This window comes from Pteropus alecto, unplaced genomic scaffold, assembly GCF_000325575.1.
Source record: "Pteropus alecto unplaced genomic scaffold, ASM32557v1 scaffold146, whole genome shotgun sequence".
Lineage (NCBI taxonomy): Eukaryota > Metazoa > Chordata > Mammalia > Chiroptera > Pteropodidae > Pteropus > Pteropus alecto.
The window spans coordinates 15,013,768-15,033,788 of NW_006442107.1; the positions used below are offsets into that span (position 1 = coordinate 15,013,768).

Sequence of the window (20,021 nt, forward strand, 5' to 3'; positions counted from 1 at the left end):
TCCTTACTTGGCATCATAGCCACTTAAGATTCGAATCACAGGAATTTAGAGTCATAGACATGTTCAGATTAAGTGCTGTGATAGTCTCCATCTCACATTTCACTATTTATTAAACAGAGCCATCTGGAAATAATCTTCCTCATTGAGTATCAGCCTTTCTCCTATTTGATCTATGTAATTCTGGTGGGTTATGTGAGTTAATGAAGAACTGTCCAGCAAAATCCAGAACTTTTAGTGCTTATGGAAGATTGCCACAAGATGCCAAGAGGCCGTGAGGAGACAGGACAAGTACCTCTGTGCTGAGAGTGCTGATTATGGTGGCAAACATTTTCCTGTCCTTCTTAATGTTATATACAGTATTGCAGAAGAGCTGAAACTATGAGAAAATGCAGTGTAGTCTCTTCTTTATATAAGCTTTGCTTAGAATGTCTATTTGGAACTAGGCTAGATAGTATTCAGCTTATATCAAATAGATTTCTGAAGAATTAAACTTAAGAAATATGGGAACCCCCTCTCTTCCCAGTGGTCAAAGTAGTATTCCATATAACTAGGTATTATGGAATCAGTTAAAATTCCAACATTTTATGAGCAGACTATTGCAATACCCTCCCTTTTCTGCCTCCATTCTTATCTTTTTTAAAATCATCATCCAGAGTGATCAATTTACCTAAAATGCATTTCTTGCAACTCAGTACCTGAAGCTTGCTTCTCAAGCAAAGGAGATTTGCAATCAAAGGAAATTCTAAAGGACGCCATCAATGTGTCGGGAGAATGAGAAGCTATTGGATAGACATAGTGTACCTTTCTGGAAATTTGGAGAATACTTTTATGTTGACTGAAACAAAGATTTATTATGGAGTAAAATGGAAATACATTATAACTTCATATGCATGGCAGACCATTTAGAACTCCAGCTCTAGACCCTTCTTTGAGTATGCATTTTTTCTTTCTTTCTTTCTTTTTTTTTTTTTTTGCTTTGTTTACTTTTGGGGAGAGGTTTGGATCTCAGAAGCACTAAGTACTCTAAGAAAGAGAGAACATACCTCTTGGAATGACATAAAGAGCATTCCATGTCTGGGTACTTATTTATCTCTCCAAATTCATCTTTCACTCTGGCTTCAAATTCTAGTAACACCAAACTCTTGATCATCTTCTGTTCACATCATGCAATTTCCTCTTTGCTCATTCTAGTTCCTCAATCTTGAATGCCCTCCCATCTTTATTTAGGTAACTCCTACTCATCTGTCAAAATCCAGTATAGTTGTAACCTTCTTCAGGACATCTCTGAGCACCTTAATTTTCTATCACTTCATACATTATAACTAAATTAGCATCATATGTACCTGTCTTCCAGGCACTCCTCAAAGATAGGCTTGGCAAAGTGTAGGTCACTTAAAATGTCAAATACAGGGTCTAACTCTGAGATTTAGGAATGTCTTACTTTAAAATACGGGTTGTGAATCACATAATTTTGACACGAGTCTTGATTATGAAATGATTATAAAAAATAAGCACATGCTTAATTTCTTTTATTTGTTGTGAATTTTTTTTGTTGTCATGAAACGGTGAAAGAACACTGTAAATTAAACCTGATTTTTCTTTCATTTTATATTTTGAAAATATATATCATTGCATGAGCTGGAAGACTACAGAGACTTTAAAACACCACGATTTAAATTTGTTATACTGAAGTTTCAGCTATATCAAATAGATTTCTAAAGAATTAAAGTAAAAAAATCCGAGAGCCCTCCAGTGGTCAAAATAATAGATGCAAATAATCACAGTTATTTATTTGATATTCCTTCCTCCAAAGAAAACATTTCAGTCTTCTTTTTAGAACAACGTGTGCTTTGATTACTTTCTTATCTTATTATTATATTACATAAATTGTTTTTTAGTACTACAGCAAAATAGATGGTTATCCAAATCATTTAAATAAACCACAGAAAACAGCAGCCCAAACCACTCATTTATCAATGAAAGATTTTGAGTAGTCACTAGAATTAAACCATTGAGGGGCAATCCTAAATCTTGTCCAGATATGAGTAATTGAATTCCTTCCACTGCAGCCATTGAGAGAAATGTGGCTGTATATTAAAAACAAAAAAACCCTCAAGATAAAGAAAGGAACCAGTCAACCCGAACTGCGTCTGCTACTTCTGAGTTCCCAAGAAGCACAATTGTATTTTTTAATGTGTATATTCCTAGACTTGTAAAAGCACTGTGTATGTGTGTCTAAATTGTAATTTTGATGGTTTGCATAAGAAATGTGTTAGCTTCTCTTTTAGCAAATGCATATCTAACTAAGCCAGACAGCAGCACTTATATTTCCTTTATCTTTTTATCAGATTACCAGTATTGTTTTGGCAGGAAGCCTGGAGTGATGTCTCTGTCTTGAAAATTATCAAGCTCTAACATTTATCCAAATGCTGCAACACTGATTGGTGAGAGTATTTTTTGTTTGTTTTAATTAAATTCTGATATTACCTTATTAGAAAGCAAACCTTGTTTTAAAAATTCCCATGTACATTTAGAGTCATACATACAGTGTCCAATATTATAGGATTAAGATTCTTTTCTTTAAACATAGAACAATATATTTCATTGTTATTTTCTAAAATCTTTATAGACTACCTGTAAAAAAATCCATGCTTATTAATTTTAAAAGTTAGCAACATCAGAGAAGGAATGTTAAAAAAAAAAATTATGCCCTATAATTTAATTTCTTACTGAGAATTTTTTTGCTTGTTTTTTAAATGTTTTAGACAGAAAATGTTCAGTTTTCTCTTTTGTAATAGTAATGTATGCAGACTTACCACTTTAGTCAATGTTCCTAAGTTGGAGGGGGGGCGGGGAAAGGCAAATTCAGTTAGTGTCTGTGAATGACCTTCAAGAAATTCAGCCTACTGCAAGAAATGTTATGGATAATTTTCAGAAAGCGTACTCTCATGGAGTAAGTTATTGCCTAAGACCAAATTGGGCATTTCTGGAGGCTACATTCTCAGGCATGTCTTGAGGCCACTGGGGTACCATATAGGAGACTGAAGCAATAATTTACCCTTGTGCGATGAAAAATATAATGTAACTTGCACACCAGGATCCTCTGCCTCATTAAGTTAAACACTTCCCTCATGTCATTTTAAAGGAGATTACAGTACTGTAAATCTAAGTAACTTAGATTTATGTTCTGGTGTCTGGTAAATGGTTATACAGGATATTTGTCAGCATTCCAAATGTTTTAGGTGGTAGGCAGTTTCAGAATGTAGGCAAAACCGACTTCAAAATTTGACAGACAAAAGGCAGAGACAGAGTTCTGCTGTGTGGCTATTCAAAGAATTGCAAAGGAGCAGCCCTGCAATGCTGAGAAGACATATTCCGATCCTCCTGCAATGAATTTTCAGAGGTGTTGCTGATATTATTATGGTTTCTGAATCTTATTATAACCCCAGGCAAAAATATAAACAAAAATCAATCAGAGAAAATGTGTGCAAAGAATTTATGCCACTCACACTTTTAACTGAAGTGATTTCTCTATGGTGCAGAAAGAAGAGAAATTCCCTACATAATTTTCTTTTAAAAATGTATTGATTTATCTCTTTTAAAACGGAGGGAGGAGAAACTGAAATGCTGATAAATAAAAAGCAGAACGATATTGCCAGAGTAGACAAGGTGATGAAAGTACACATGTTCCCTGTCACACATAACCTCCTGGATGCCTATGACTAAACCTAATATCTAGGATTTTCTTTGAACAGAGTTGCTAATGGTATAAAAGTTAATGGGACAACTGGTCCATTTTAAGTGGTCACAGCAGTTAATTGAGTACAACACACATTCTAAAGAAAAACATGGACATTTTGTTCTCGTTAGTCTATTACCTCTTGTTACACAAAAAACCTCCCATAGATAGTAACTTTCATAGAGTATCTTTTAAAACCCAAAAGTTTATTTTTCCTTTTTAAGCTTCAAAAAATTTGAACTTAAAGGAAGTGGACAAAAATAAAAAAATAAAAAAAAATCAAGAAACACATGTTGAAGATGACTTTTCACATCTTTGTAAAGGAAGGATAACTAAGTCTAATAAACTGATATTCTAAAATGGAATAACAGTTTTAGTGTTTTGAATGAAATGGGTAAAATGGTACCAACCCTTTTGAGTTCTGGGTTCTGATGAACATAGCTGGTCTCCTTATTGGTGGCTGTATCACATATTATATGCCTCAATAAAATTAAACAAATAATATTGAATGACCTATCAGTTTAAAATTTGATTTCTGTTGGTATTTAAAATCAATGTCATTTATCAAGAAAATACAAAGTTCCCAAAAGTAAAAATATTTTTAAAAGTCCTTTAAAATTCTAAGATTTATGTTCTCAAAGTATTATGAGCCTACCATATTATCAGAATTTTAATTATTGATACAATTAACATGGAGTGATTTAAACCAGAATTTACCAAGTGTGTTAAAATGTGTGTTAAAAAATGAGAGAGATATATACACACATATGTGTATATATATAAAATGTCAATATATATGTTAATGTGTATTATATTTATATATTCAAATTATATATAGTCACATAAGCTTGAGAAAAACTGGGTTAAAAATAATAACACATGTCTCTTTAGTGTGAAACTTTAAGAACCTTTAATGCTAACGGTCGCCTAAATCTCCAAGAGAGGAATATAGTTACACATAGCACTCCCAAATTCATTTGAGCAGAATCTTCATTTTTTTTCTTTCCATATAGTATTTCCTAGAATTATTGCTCCTATGAACATAACTTAGATTTGCTGATTTATATTAAAACCCAAAAGACCTTATAATATTGGCTTAATAATTTTTCACCTTTTAAGTGTCTCATTAATCTTCGAATTCCCCAGTTTTACCTTGTTATTACTTAAAACTAAATGCAAAGCAAAAAGTAGAGCATACGAGTGATGGAAATGCTATTCAAAACTATGCATACCTCACAGAAGAAAACATAGGAACTAAACTCAGGGACCTTGGGCTTAAAGAGGATTTTATGAATTTGACCTCAAAGGCAAAGGAAGTAAGAGCACAAATAAACAAATGGGATTACGTCAAACTAAAAAGCTCTGTTCAGCAAAAGAAACTGCCAGTAAAGTAAAGAGACAACCATACGAATGGGAAAATATATTTGCAAGCAACACCTCCAATAAGGGCTTAATATCCAAAATATACAAAGAACTCATACGACTCAATAACAACAAAAAAACAAATGATCCAATCCAAATATGGGCAGAGGACCTGAACAGACACTTCTCCCTACAGGACACACAATGAGATACCATCTCATACCTGTTAGAATGGCTCTATAATCAACAGGACTAGTAGTAACAAATGTTGGAGAAGATGCAGAGAAATAGGAACACTCATACACTGCTGGTGGGACTGCAAATTGGTATGGCCACTATGGAAAGTGGTATGGAGGTTCCTCAAAAAACTAAGAATTGATCTACCATATGATCCAGCAATCCCTCCACTGGGTATTTACCCTAAAGACTTGAAAATGCATATTTGAAGATATTTGCACACCGATGTTCATAGCAGCATTATTCATAGTAGCCAGGACATGGGAGCAAGCGAAATGTCCCATGATAGATGACTGGATAAAGAAGCTGTGGTACAAATACAATGGAATATTACTCAGCCATAAGAAGAGATGAAATACTGCCATTTGCGACAACATGGATGGACCTCGAAATAATCATACTAAGCGAAATAAGCCAGACAGAAAAGATTGAAAATCACATGATATCACATATGTGGGATATAAACCTAAAAGCACCAAATGAGCAGGACAAACAGAGACTCGTGGACATGGGCAATGGACTAGTGGTTACCAGAAGGGAGGGGGAAAATTAAAAAATAAAATGTTTAAAAAATTTATTGTATATATAGTATGAAAAAAAAATAAACTGGCATTTAAAAAATAAATAAATAAATAAAACTATGCATTTCTAACGTATAACATAGATCACTATTTCTGTGTAGCATCTTCCCTAAGCCTAGTTCTTTTACTTCGGCTCTTGCAAAAAGTTCAGGCTGGGGATTAGAATTACGTTCAATTACCCTTTTCTCCATTTCTCTGCTACACATGATCAGTTCTTAGAGATGGAAAGTGTTAACATTTTGTATCTGCTCCCTACTTTCCATAGAACTGCTTTATCAGAGTCTCTTTCTCTTCCCCAAACTGCTTCTGGGCAGGACTCTCTGAGAGATAGGTGTGAAGACTGGTAAAAATGCTAGGATTCCAAAGTACTGGAAAAGCTGTGATAGGAAAGGTCAAGTATACTTTGGAAATGGCAAAGATTTAGAGAACCAAAAAGTCTAGGGGGAATGCAAGTCAAAGGATGTAAACAGACAAAAGACAGCAGCATCAGATTGCAGGTAGCTTGCCTACAGGTTATCATGTATGGAGAAATTACTGTTCACAGGTATATAGGACTTTAACTCGAGATCTCTCTTCTTCTGGGGGTTTGGAGTTGTCCATCATCCATTAGAGTGGAATTCATTAGAGTTCTTTATAAATATTTCAGCCCTTTCACTTTCCAGACATGTGTTAGGATTGTATTCCTCACCCAAATAAAGTTAGATGTGAACATGTGGCATGCTTCAGCCAAGGAAATGAGAGTATAAGGAATATGGATTATTTCCAGGGAATAGGTCCTTCAGCTAACCCGGGATGAATAATTTGCATGAGTGAAAATGAAAGCTTGTTTTTGTAAGCTACTGAGGTTTAGGGGTTATTTGTCACCTCAGGAGACCAAACGTAATATATATCTGGAGTACTTCATATGTCTGCATCTTAATTTTATCATACATAGAAGAAAATAACAACATATGTTTCTTATCTACAAAACAGTATGAAACATTGGATACATCTTAGAAGAGAATTGCTACACTTATCTGAGGTGTTAAAAACAACATCTTTTATGTAAATGTTTCTACAAATGTGTAGTAACGAACAGTCTAAGACTAGGAAATTCATATGCATTAGAAGATAAATTTAATTCAAAATTAATCTACATCTTTTAATAAAATTAGTAGAGACATCTGTATTCCTCAACTATGATTAATTCAATGAATTCATCTTTCAACACTCATAAATTTGTGTATTACCACACTACATAGGAACAGGATACAAAAAGCAATGAGAGACTGAAAAAGGAAAATAATAAAAATAACTCTCTTGCTCTCTTTAAAATACAAAGAGCTTTACAAAGCTTTCGTGACTCAGGGTGTCTCTGAGTCATCTTTACACCATATATATTTTGCAAGAATGCAAAGTCCAGCTTTATTTGTGCAAATAAGTGTACTTTTATTTAATAGTAAGATACAACAAAAGTTCCTATGTGACAAAATACATGTTCTTAATTTTTTTTTTTTTTAGAATTTGTTCAGGTCTCTTTAAGCTATTTTATAATGAAAATAGTATTGGCTAACTAGGAGAGTTAAAGTAATTAAACTAATCTCAAGACTATTCTAATACTTGGCTTTCTGAGAAGAAAATACTAATTGCTGAAAAAAAGACAAAGAGACTTTTTAAACAAGAGTGGAGATTAGCACAAATAAATTAAGAATATAAATTAAATAATAATACAAATATTTAAAAAAATTAAATCCATTGTTTTAATATGACACACTCCAGTGTTAGTGTCCAATGAAGGGGGGTAAATAATTTCATTGTGCAGCACAACTAAGGCGCAAGGTAGGAGCTGGGCAGAGATTTGTTGAATTAATAAGACAAATTAGCTCAGCTACTTGAAAACTACAATTTAAAATCAGCCAGTTTTCAAGACCCTAGTACTAGTTTATCAGTGAGGCAAAATAGAAAAGGCTAATATGATACTTTCATATTTCGTGAAGGCATATACTGGGTTTTCATCTAAATATTGACTTTGAACATTTGATTATATTCAAAGGTTTTTAAAGATAAATTTTGACTCTATACATAATGGGGCTTTTATCTTTGTGGAGGTCTGAGAGCCCTGTTTGAGGAAAAAAAATATATATAAGCCAAGTTTCTTATTTTTGTAAATCTCAGGAGTTAGCATATCAAAGGCCTATAATAAATGAATGAAAAATTTACAAATGATTTGAGAAATATAAAGTTAGTTAAATAACCTTAGAATGTGTATGCTACATTTCATCTTCTTCTGGTCCCTATATTCAATTTTTAATAAGCAAATGTAGGGGTTTTTTTGTTTGTTCGTTTTGTTTTTGTTTTGTTTATTTTTGCTTTTACTTAGTATAGCTAAATGAGGTTAACCTTGCTCATCAAGGCCCTAAAAATTAAAAAAAATTTTTTTGGCCAACTTTAAGATTAAGATCATAATGTCATATCACAAAAACAGTCAATTGCTTTCTACTTAGCACTACTCTGTGATCTTAAAACAATCCAATGTTTTCTGATATTTCAGATTCAGATTGTGTGCAATGAGATCATTTTAATTTAGTTGTGTTGCATTGACTTTTTCCATTTGTGCCATCTAGCATTATGGACTAGATCTGTTGAAAAGTCAGTTTTCCAACTCTATGACTTTCTTTTTGATTATAAATCTCTCTGATAATATGTAGCTAATTTATCATTATTTAAACTTCTATCACCTCTGTTGTCATCACAATTGAGTTATATAGTCTCATCTGGCAAAAACAGAAATAGATAACATCTTCCTCTACAAAACAGCAATAACCAAACAAACATATTTTTAACTGATTCTATTTGACATAGAGGACCATTAGTGATCACTACTCTTGGCAAAGAGTCTAAAGTCAAAGAATAATGATGTTTAGAAAGAAAAGGAATAGAATTGTTGAGGAATACTTCCTCAGAATAGTCATTTGTTCATTACTTAAAACATGTGTTGAATGGTTTCTATGTGTCAGTTACCGAGAATATAAAAATAAGTAAGACACAAATTCCTGCCATCTGGGGTTCCTAGAATAGTGGGTGAGCTACACAATTAAAGAAAGTACATCGAAGGTAACTTATGAGATCAACCTCGAAGAAGTAGGTTTTACCCACAAAGAAGATGAGCAATGGGCATTCTGGGCCAAAAATTTTAAAAAACAGTAGGTAGACTAGCACAAACGTATGCTAGTGTACAGAATATACTAGAGGGAGCAAGTATGTCTCATTAAAGTGTTGTTGATAACCAATGAAGTAGTGGAGATGACATTAGAGAAATAGATTGAGGCTGCGTGACAGGCCTTTAAGACATACTAAAGAATTTGACTCGGAGAATATGGTGAGCCACTAGAGATTTTTCAGTAGGGAAGCAATCCATTCACGCCTGTGATTTTTAGAAGACAGGTGTGTTGGTGCTAGTGTGGGAGATGTGCTGGCGGGTAGAGACTAGACTCAGGAGAACTGGGAGACCACAGTAATACCCACGTGAGACGATGAATACCTGAACCAGAGCAATTGCAAAGAGAATGGAAAGAAAGGAATTTATTTCAGATCATTCTTTAAATCTGGTGATACTGGATATAGGCCAAGAGAAAGCGAGAGGAGTCAAGGTCAACAGCTGAGAGCCATGGCAGTGGGGGAGGATTAGAAAGATTAAAAAGATTACTAAGGAAAGGGGCCAGCTAGGGACAAATAAAAGAACTGTTAAGTATTGTTGACAACTTAAATAAGGTTGGAAAACATGAATCTTCTGATCAGCATGCATTTGCAAATTTCTCCAAAAAATCTACACAGATTAGGTCACAACTAAAAAATAAAATCAGAAAAACTCCTGAAATCATCAATAATATCAGCAGACTGCCTGATATCATCTCTAGAATGAGGAATGTGGGGGGAAAAAAAGACTATAAAAGCAGTAGATTGAATTTCCATTTCTGGTAACAGTAATAAGATAACTTGGACTGACAATCCCACTGAGGTAACTAAAAATATTTAAAATATAAAAACAGTAATGAGCTAATAAGAGAGTAAAGACTTTGCACATGAAAATTAGGGGAAGACCAGAATTCAGAGAGGAAAGCTCACCTTTGAAAGCTTTTGCCCTTGGGCATGTGAGTATCAGCAACAAAAGACCTGAGAAATCAGCTACACTTTGGTCAGCTTTTATGGGTTTCCTGAGAACGTCAAAGTCAGTGGTACTGAGGTAAGGGCTTTAATAAACTAACCAAACTTAAACTTGAGATCTCAAAAGGCCATAACATCCATCAAGGTACGAGGGAACCCAAAATAAGCCATTCCTCACGCCGATCTGCTGCCTTGTTTCTTGCGCAGGAGTGATTCGGGGAACCTTGGTGTTGCTTTGACCAAGGTGATTCTAGTCTGACATTGCCCCCAGATGCCCAGCAGAAGCAAACCATAGTCCTCTCTGGAGGAAAACATCATCACCCCTAGGTCTCAACTTATTCTTACAAATAATTTTAAAATACATTTCTAGCAGGTAGTCAAGGATATCCAAGCAACCAAGAAAACAAGACACCATGAATAAGAACTGACAGGAACAATAATTTTAGAAACAAATCCAGTAACACTTAAGATATTAGAATGAGCAGGTATACATTATATAACAGCTATATTTACAATATTCAAAGAAATAAAATCCAAGTTTGACAATTTCAGCAGGGAACTAGAAACTATGAGTGACATACTAGTAGCAGAGAAATATTTGTTTGCCTCCTTTCTTGTCAACAGTATTTGGCTACATAGTTTAAAATTTTTATACGTTAGAATTAAAAAATTTTATATTCTTTTGACACATGGAAAACAAAACAAACCCCACACTCATAAACCTAAAATAATTCTATTTATATTTATAATTCAATCAGAAATAGTTAAGTAAAAGGTAAGTCTATATGTGTTTGTGTGTGTACATGTGTGTGTAGTGAGCACACATGTGCATGCACTCATAAATTTCTTGAAAACACTTATGATTTATGCGAGGCTCACTCCTGTCAATAGTTCAGGATACAGCTGGGTAAAGCAAGGAGAACAGGTGTTCAATGTCACCAGGGAAAATTTTCAAAGGTACCAACCACTTGCAGAGAAATGAAAATTAACTGCAACTTTTACAACCTAATGGGTTAATTATAAGTATTAGGGAAGGTTAACTGTGATTTAACAAAATTGCCTATACAAGAGGTTAGGTATTTATCTTGAAATGCAAATATTACTAATTGACTTAGTGCATTGACTTTAAAACACTCTACAGTCAGATTCTTCTTTGAAGATAGGTCTTGACTGCAAGAAAAGGAGAATACTGAGCAGTGGTGTTCATCAGGGCTCCAGAGGGAGGAAGGCTGAAGGAGGAGAAAGAATGTGGGCAAAGTATGGACGGAAGGAACATGAAAACTGAGCTCTGCCAACTTTACATTTTGTTTGGTTCTGCTGGATTATTCAGTAGATGTAAAATCAAGTGGCACTATCAATATAATGCTCATTTTTCATTTTAGAAGGGTAACAGTATATTTTTTATTCTTATCAAAGTTGAGTGAAACGTCCATATTAAGTCATTCATTCTTTGCACCTAGTTTAGCCAACTTAGTTCGTTAGAATTCGGTCTATTTAGCAGAGGAAAAAAAAAAACGGTCAGTTGCATTTAACAACTGTTCAGCCTCACACTTTGTAATAAGAACGTCAGCAGATTTAGTTTCCCCATATAAAGTAGAATTCCCAATTCACACCATGTACTCTGTGACTATTATGGACAGTATTTATTCTGAAAGAATGCTGTGCAAGTTTGGAAAAGCCGTCTCTAAGAGCAGAGCCGAGAGGTCATTTGACAAAACAAGAAACCAAATCTATACATGGTCAAAACATGAAGGGAACTAAAGTTTGTCATTCTTTTTTTTTAAAGAAAAAAGTTCTGAAATCCTTAAAACACAGCACCGTGCGGCAACAGCAAATTAGACAATTCTTTCCCTCCTCCACTCACAAGCTCTGGATAATCAGAACGCCTCCCTTCACTTAGCAAATACCAGCTTTTTGGGGAGTAGGAGAATCTGCTTGGAATTAATGAGGTGATACCAAAAAATAACTCCTATTAATAAACTGTTCTCTTCAATGGAAAATTGCCTATTTTTTCTCTCTTTTTTTAAAAGACTATCTTCTAAAGATTCCGTATTTACTTTAGACCACCTTTTAGACTACTTCTTTTTCCCTTTTAAAAATATTTTTCCTCTTTTCATTTTTTTTTTTAAATTAGGAACTGCCATAGTGCCATACAAGGGAAATAACTTCATCTCATAATAATACAGTTGCATCCAGTGGCATCATGGACACAGTGACATTCAGTCTGTGTAGTGACATATAACTACTGACACTGTAATTCGATAAATGCAGGGCATTTAAGGAGGAGTTAATAGAGGGAAAAGTAAGTAAGGGTAAGAAGTTACAGATATGCAAGGTAAATTTCAAAACAGCTGAAGTACTCTATTTCTTTCTGCTGCACAAAATGTAAAATGCCAGATATTTCAAGAAAGGTAAGAAAGTTACAACATTGGAAAATCTTCATTATCACTTTTTCATTCACACAATTAAAAAGAAAAATTCAATATTAATGTTCCCAGAGAAGAGATGCGCCTTAAAACCAATCTTTTCACTTACCCTAGAGTATGCACAGCAGGATCTCTTAAATCCTTTTAATTCCAGTACATCCAGAACATATTCAGATTCTTAGCACATTCACTTAAAGAACAAAAGTTAACCAAACTGTTACTTACAGGAGAGATCATAACAGATCTCTCTGAAATTCTAGGGAGAGATAGGAGTTTAAAATCCAGCTTCTAGATCCTGGTGTATACTGTGTCTATCTTTAACTTGAAAATGATTTGGTTTCACATTCCACTGAAGTCCCACTGGCACATGCCTTTGGTAAACTCACCAATGGCAGGCTTTCAAACGTCCTCCCTTCACCCCCTCCTCCCTCAGACTGAGCTTCCGCTGTTACATCTAATGCTGATTTACTTAGCTGTCTCTTTACCTGTCTCCGCGTGGGTAAAAGGAGATGCTTTCATTGATGGCTATTACGGAAACACTTGGAAACTGAAGATCAGCCAGGAAGACTCACTGTGCTTTCCCCTGTCATTCCCTCCCCCTACTGACTGCCAGAAACCAACTGACTTCCAAACTTGGCTGTCTGAAAAAGAATGTTCTCTGATTGCAGAAAGCAAGGCAGCTCAAGTTTTGTTCTGGTACTCAGCATGAAAAACTCCCCAGGTACACGTAATACAAATAAGTAAGTGTCCTGCATTTTTTCTTAACTTTGAGGAGAATAGAGCAAATATTTGGGGGCATTACAAATACTTTTGTTGTCACAGAGCATTTAAGTTTCAATAGTCGCACATAATTTTACCACGAATGGCTATGAATACAGTTAAAAAGTGAAATGACAAATCTTTAGTTAAAAATTGAATTTCCTTATTAATAAATGAGTTGGGTCCCATCAGAGGAAGAAAATGCTGGCTTGACAGTTTTCTGGAGAGCAACTGTAGCTTTTTTGTGAAAGAAAAATCTTGCTTACAGAATAGTGAAAAAACTGATTTCAATAGTCCTATGTTATGTATTGCAGACAGTAGGAGGAGAGGGTACAAACATTTCTACCTCGCTGTCAAAACTTTTTTTCTGACAGTCTTGCAAACTGAGGACTGGGAAAGAAATTGTGTATGCCATGTATGTGTGTGTGTGTGTGTGCGTGTGTGTGTGTGTGCGCGCGCGCGTGCGTGTAATACACATATCTGAAAGAAGAGAATATGACTGAATGGAAATGAGAAAAAAATATATTTCATCAAATAAGGTCTGACAAGGATTAATAATGTGGGTTCCCTTTAAGTTATTAAATAAACTTATGTTTAATATTTATTTAATGGTCACTGAGGTCTAAAGATCTACTGCTGAAAATAATTTACCTCTTCATGATCAAGAGTGAATATATTACATGCAATTTTAGAAATTAGACAACTTCTTGAAAGGTCTGATTAAAGACTTATAATTTCAGGAATCAAACAGACCACAATCCCAAGCACTTTGGGGTTTCCCAATTTCAGCTGGCTGTGGCTGCCAACTCTAGGCAACTGTCGGCTGGCAAGCTCAGGGTGGCGGTGTGGCTGCAGCTGCTCCCTGCAACTTGTACAGACATCTCGAAACTATTCAACGGCGAAAAGTTGGCTCTAAAAAGAAAGCTTTCTCTTTGTTTGTTTGTGGTTGGTTGTAAATGTTCTGTTCTAGGTGGTCTTTTATCACATCTAGAACAAATCATTTTAGGGACTCATGAGTGAAAACATAATTAACCAGCATCATATTACTAATTTATTTCAGTGATATTTTGATGTCCCATATAGGCTGGGATCTTACCAGCTTGCTCACTCCTTAACTTGTTACTTGATATCTTTAAAAAAATGATTAAAAGAAGGAGGAAGTGAAGGAAGAAACTTTCCTTATTCTTATTCCCAAAGTTTGGTGAATATTGTTAAGGCGATATGAAATGATAGATAAGGGCATCCAAATGACTTCAGAAATAAATAGAAAGAAAGAAAGAAAGACTCATCTGGAGAGCAAGCGTGCCTTTCCCCGAGTATCTTTTTCCCTCCTTCACGACCCTCCTCCCCAAAGCTAACAGATGGTGTCAAAACACATGTGAACTAAGCAGAGTGGACAGAGTTGGCGGCAAGCCATCTGGTTCACATTCAGCCACACTATTCACACATGCTGTAGAGTGGACACTAGCACATAACTGACACTCAAGAAATGTTTGTTGAAACTGATGAACTGCTTGTTCAAACGTGTATATTTTAACCCATGGAAAATGGTCATATGTTGGCTCACATTTTAAATATATTTTGCATTTTTCTTAATAATCTTTTTCATAAAAAAGTTATGTCTCTTTTCAAGCCAGTAACCAAAAGATTATATGGAAGGTATATTAGGTACTGTGTACCTTTGCTAAAGCCCTGCCTCCAAAAATCATCATGCATTTTGTGTCTGTTTGAATGACTATCAACATGGCTAATATTGTTAAGATTATTTTTGTTGATTTTGCTAGCTTCCAAGAAAAAGAGAGAAAAAAGGAAATGTTATTATATCTTTGCAATATTTCACATAACTAGTAAACTACAATAATTTTCTTTATTGAATTCTTATCACCCATCCCTTATAGTGCAACATTCATTAATCAAACATCTCCTTAAGTTCTCAACTTTATCTCCTCTTATATTTCATCTGTGCCAATCATGGACATTACAGAACAGTTTGCAACAGTAGTAGTAGTCCAAACTCAAGGTTGACTGAGCACGGTGAGAATTTTTTTCTTCTTTTTTCCCTCCTAATCTTCACAAGGCAATTGATAAGATTTATAGTGGCTAGAACTTAGTATTTATCATGAGTAAATGTTATTTTTCTCTTTCATAAGCACTAACATAAGAGTTAGGATTTGATCAGAAAAATAGCTTCCAGGGCTTGCTTCCAAAGAAAACTGGGCATGTAACTGGCAAATCAAGTACCCTTGATTTATCATGAACAAGCAGTTAACCTCTGCACCATTCTCCAGAAATAGATTGTGTTTGCACAGTTCTGTGGATGGCAAATGCTGGTAGCAGGTTCTTTGCAGAGGTGAACAAGGTGTTCAGACTCAGGTCTTAGCAGATCTGTGAGGCATCCATGTATATGAAGAATCTGGTCATTGAAAAACAATGACACTGTTATTTTTTTCTTCTGTGGACCTTCAGAGACAGGCATAGGGGATATTCTCAGGTTATAGTTTTGCAGATGATTTTGTCTTCTGCATACCATTTATTTTTTGGAAGCATATACTATTTGCTATAGACTGAATATTTGTGTTCCCCTCCCCCCTAATTTGTATGTTGAAACCCAACATGGTATTTGGAGGTGGAGCCTTTGGGAAATGATTAGGTTGTGAGGATGGAGCCCTCCTGAATGGAATTAGTGCCCTTATAAAGAGACCCCAGAGAGCTCCTTTGTTCCTCCCATGATGACAGCACATAGCAAAAAGACAGCCATTTATGAGCCAGGAAACTGGCCCTCAAAAGGCACCAAGTGTTGGAGACTTAATCGCGGACTTCCCAGCCTCAAGAACAGTAAGAAACAAATTTCTTTGGTTAATAATCCACACAGTCTATCATATTTTGTTATAACTGCCTGAAAAGACTAAGACACTATTTATGCATAAATGATGTTTTTTTGGGAGGCAGAGAGGTAGGTGACTTAAAGTAGAAAAACTATATATAAACATTAAACAGATATGGAAGGGATTCAAAACAGCAGCATACTATGTATAATCTTATTAAATGCTAATTAATTTGAAAATTGGATGAAATATACACCCGCCGTTAATGCCTATGGCATGAAAATAGCCCTAATTATGGAACGGACCATATGTATAAAAATGTACATCATAACATTATGTCTGGTAGAGAAAAGCTAGGAATGATGATAGTTTTGATGACAAGAGACATGGGCTAATGCTTAGGTTAAAAATCATAGTATATAGATATATACACGTCATGATTTCAACTATATTAGAACATCTGTGGGCACCAGAAGGAAGATATTGGCTAGAAGGAAACCTATCAAAATGATTTGTGGATATACAAACACACACAAAATATTCAAGTAAGAATAATTCCAGCCTCACTTTCCTCCTTGTCTTTGAAGAGGTATCTCTATTTCTCCTCTCTGGGTCTGTTGTCCCTCAGGTGGGCTGTTGCGAGGGGAATGGGAGGGGATTAGGGAGCCTCCCCAATATGGAAGGAGACACGGAAAAGGCTTAAAGGGCTTATGTTGATTTTAAGAAAGGTCATAAAGGAAAATACCCAAGAAAAGAGTGATCTTAAAGGAACCAGTGAGAACAAGAGAAGAAAGTGGAGAACAAAATCTGACACACTTAGAAGTGGAAACCAGACCGTAAACCAGATTGGGGAGCAGCTATTTTAATGAGGTTGATTTGGAGGAGACCAAAGTCCAAAGGGGAGGTCGAGGACAGACATCTGGCTGTGTGTTTTGTCATTTCTTCTCATGAAACACTTAAGATAGATTTTTCCTCTCAAGATCTGATAGTGTCAAATTCGTGTCTTTTGGACACTTCATAATATTGACATGGATCTTAAAATCTATAGATACATTTTGTTAGACAAATATTTTTGAAAAGTTACTGCTAATTATTTTATCCTGTTGTGGTTGCTAAAATTGGTTTTCTTTGATATGGGTAAAAAATCATCTTCACCCTTGTCTAAATATACTTTATCACTTTCCTCTACTTGCATTTCATTTCCTGTGTCTCTCTCAATTCCCATGATGGGTATCTCCTACAGTCTCTTGGGCTGAGCACTATACATAAGAAGACTAACCATACCAATTTGACTGGAACTGAGGGATTTCCCTGATGCAGGATACTCAGTGTTAAAATCAAGAAAGTCCTACGCAAACCAGAATGAGTTGGGCACCTTATCTATGTAATCTTTAATTTTTTACATTATATGTATGCTTTTGTAAAGACTGGCCTTTTTATTAAGAGGTGTTTGGCCCAAATCGAACAATACTCCGAAGATGTAGATTTTGTTTGCCTCTCCTCCTTGTCAGCCATGAAACCTGGGATGAGTCATTTCCAAGGGTCACTATTTCCTAATCTCTACTAATCTCTACAAGGAGAATAATAATAGAGTTGTTGTCAATCTCAAATGAGATGTGCATATACAGTAAGAAAATATAAATTTCTAAAACGAATAAATCTATCTTTTATACTTTATATAAACTTTACATAAAATTATATGTAGTTATTTTTCAAAGAAGCTTTCAGTTATTTTAGACTGAGAAAGAATGGAAGCCTACAGAAGAAGCATAGCACTTTAAACTGTATGTATGTTGGTAGGGGTAGGAAGGGAAGAGAGGGAAGGGGAGATCAATATTGGTTGACTAAGGGAATCAAGAGCATCTGTTTCAGCATTTGATTTTTCCCTAAATTAAACTGACCAAATTAAAGATGCTTTGTTTTTGAGAGACTCTATAGCACAGAAAACAATCAATAGTACACATTTACAAAAGATATGGATCATCCTCAGATGAAAAATAAAGATTTTATTTGTAACTTTTCTTTTAAGCTGGGTAGGGGTATTTTTCCTTTGTGGGACCAAAATCAACCCTAATTAGAGCATGATCATAAACATATCCATCACTAGGCAAAACTAGAATTTCCAACGTCATCCTAGGGACTGAGAGATACTGCTATTATACCACTTATTTGAACTCTGGCAGCATGTACCATATCTGATGTCTCTTAAGAATGAGGATGAAGTTTGGTTTAGGAGCAAAACAAAAATTTATTTAATGTCATCATTTCAAACCTGTGTAAATTTTCATAATCATACAACCAATCCATATCTGAAATCCAAACAAATGTTTCTATTCTAAGCTTCTTGAGATTTATCTAGAGTTAGACATAGGATAATTCTGCTTTGTGTGGTAAAGGAAAATGACAGGTGATAGCCAAACTAGATGAGTCTGGTAATTATTATATTCAGCTTATTCATATGGGAGCAATTTTTCTCCAGATAATTATACGACTAATGAGCGCTTTTCAAATTTGTTTGTTGGCGTTGTTGTTTTGCTACGGAACCTTTGTTCAAAGGAAATAGTTAAATGAAACTTAACAATGACAGGCCATAGCTCCTTTAGCAGAAACTCAGGCGTGAGGCCTGGGGCCCGACTAACCCAGCTCCTCTTCCATTAGGCAGTCCCTCCAGAAACCCAGGAATCTGAGAACAGCTTGAAAATGACTGAGCTCTAGTACTCACTGCATTCATTTTTTTAATGTAACTTTTGTATATTAAAAAAAATTTATGCACTTATTTTAGAAGCCATATAGAATGATAGAGCTTAAAGGAATGTCCCATCCTTGAATCTGAGGCAACCACCTGAAACTCTTGTTAATTTTGATGACTATCCCATTTCCAAAATTATATTTTCATATACCTATTCTGTGATTTTTCAAGTGTTGATAATATCTACTGGTCTCCTAGCATGAAGATCAGGATTTGTTCTTATACACACTTCCTCCAGCATGTTTCTCTCTCCCTAACTTCGTCCTTGTCTCTCTTTCCTTCCATTCCTCCCTCTTTCCCCCTTTCTCTTTCTCTCTCTCTCTCTGTCTCTCTCTCTCTCTCTCTCTCTCACACACACACACACACACACACACACACACACACACACGGCCCCCATACACAATTTTCTTTCCTTAATCCTCCCGATTTAATTATACAACAGTTTTAGGTGAAGCACTAATCAGTGTTTACACAATATTGGTGATATATATATGCTCATATGTAAACCACATGGGATTTATAGTTTCATTGCCCTTCTTATACAGTTTTCTTTTTCCTGATATTGTATCTGTATCATATGTCTATTTGCTTAATTTTCTGTGTGCCCATGTTTAGATTTTTTCAAACTCTCCAAAACATTCCTCTTAATATAGACAAATACATTCATTATTTTTTTTCAGACACCTTCATCCCCTACCCCAATCCTTTTTCTGTGGCAATAGTGCTATTGAGCTGTCCTCTTGGGACTGCCCTTTGCTTCTCTGCAGTGTTAGGTCCCATTTCCTGAATTCTTTGTTCTCCTCTCTCCTGATGGACTCCCTGATGGGGAGGTTGGGGGAGCACATACTCCGGTAGCTTCCTGAGAAAGATGCTTGAAACAGATACAGTTTTGGCGAACTTGAATGCTTGAAAATATCTTTATTCTCTTCCATTAATTGTCAGCTTGACTTGGTTAAAATGCATTGCTGAGAAATACTTTTCCCTCAGACATTTCAAGGAATTTCTTCACGGTCTTGTAGTTTGTAGAGTCATTATTAGGAAGTCATTCTGTTCCCTGATCCATTTATTATTTCTTCTTTATCCCTGGTTCTCATGATGGTATACTTGGGTGTCGTATTGCCTATATCCCCATTGATTGTGTTTAAAACTCAAGAGACTTTTACTTATATCTTCCCATTCTGGGAAAAATTTACATTTCTT

The 20,021-nt window shown here is 35.1% G+C and overlaps 1 protein-coding gene across 12 annotated transcripts in view; it reads right to left on the reverse strand.

The window, feature by feature from the left end:
• The window catches only part of DTNA (dystrobrevin alpha), a 342,095-nt gene that overhangs the window by 231,644 nt on the left and 90,430 nt on the right, over window positions 1-20,021 (reverse strand). For 3 of the 12 annotated variants that reach the window (XM_025038605.1, XM_025038601.1, XM_025038595.1), the window contains exon 1: window positions 12,598-12,832. The exons of 2 other annotated variants lie outside the window; for them this stretch is intronic. The gene's annotated coding sequence lies outside the window, so the exon portion shown is untranslated. Of the gene's footprint in view, window positions 1-12,597; window positions 12,833-12,973; window positions 13,119-20,021 lie in introns of those variants that run through there. 7 more of the 12 variants (XM_006919979.3, XM_025038603.1, XM_025038597.1 and 4 more) reach the window with 6 other exon arrangements.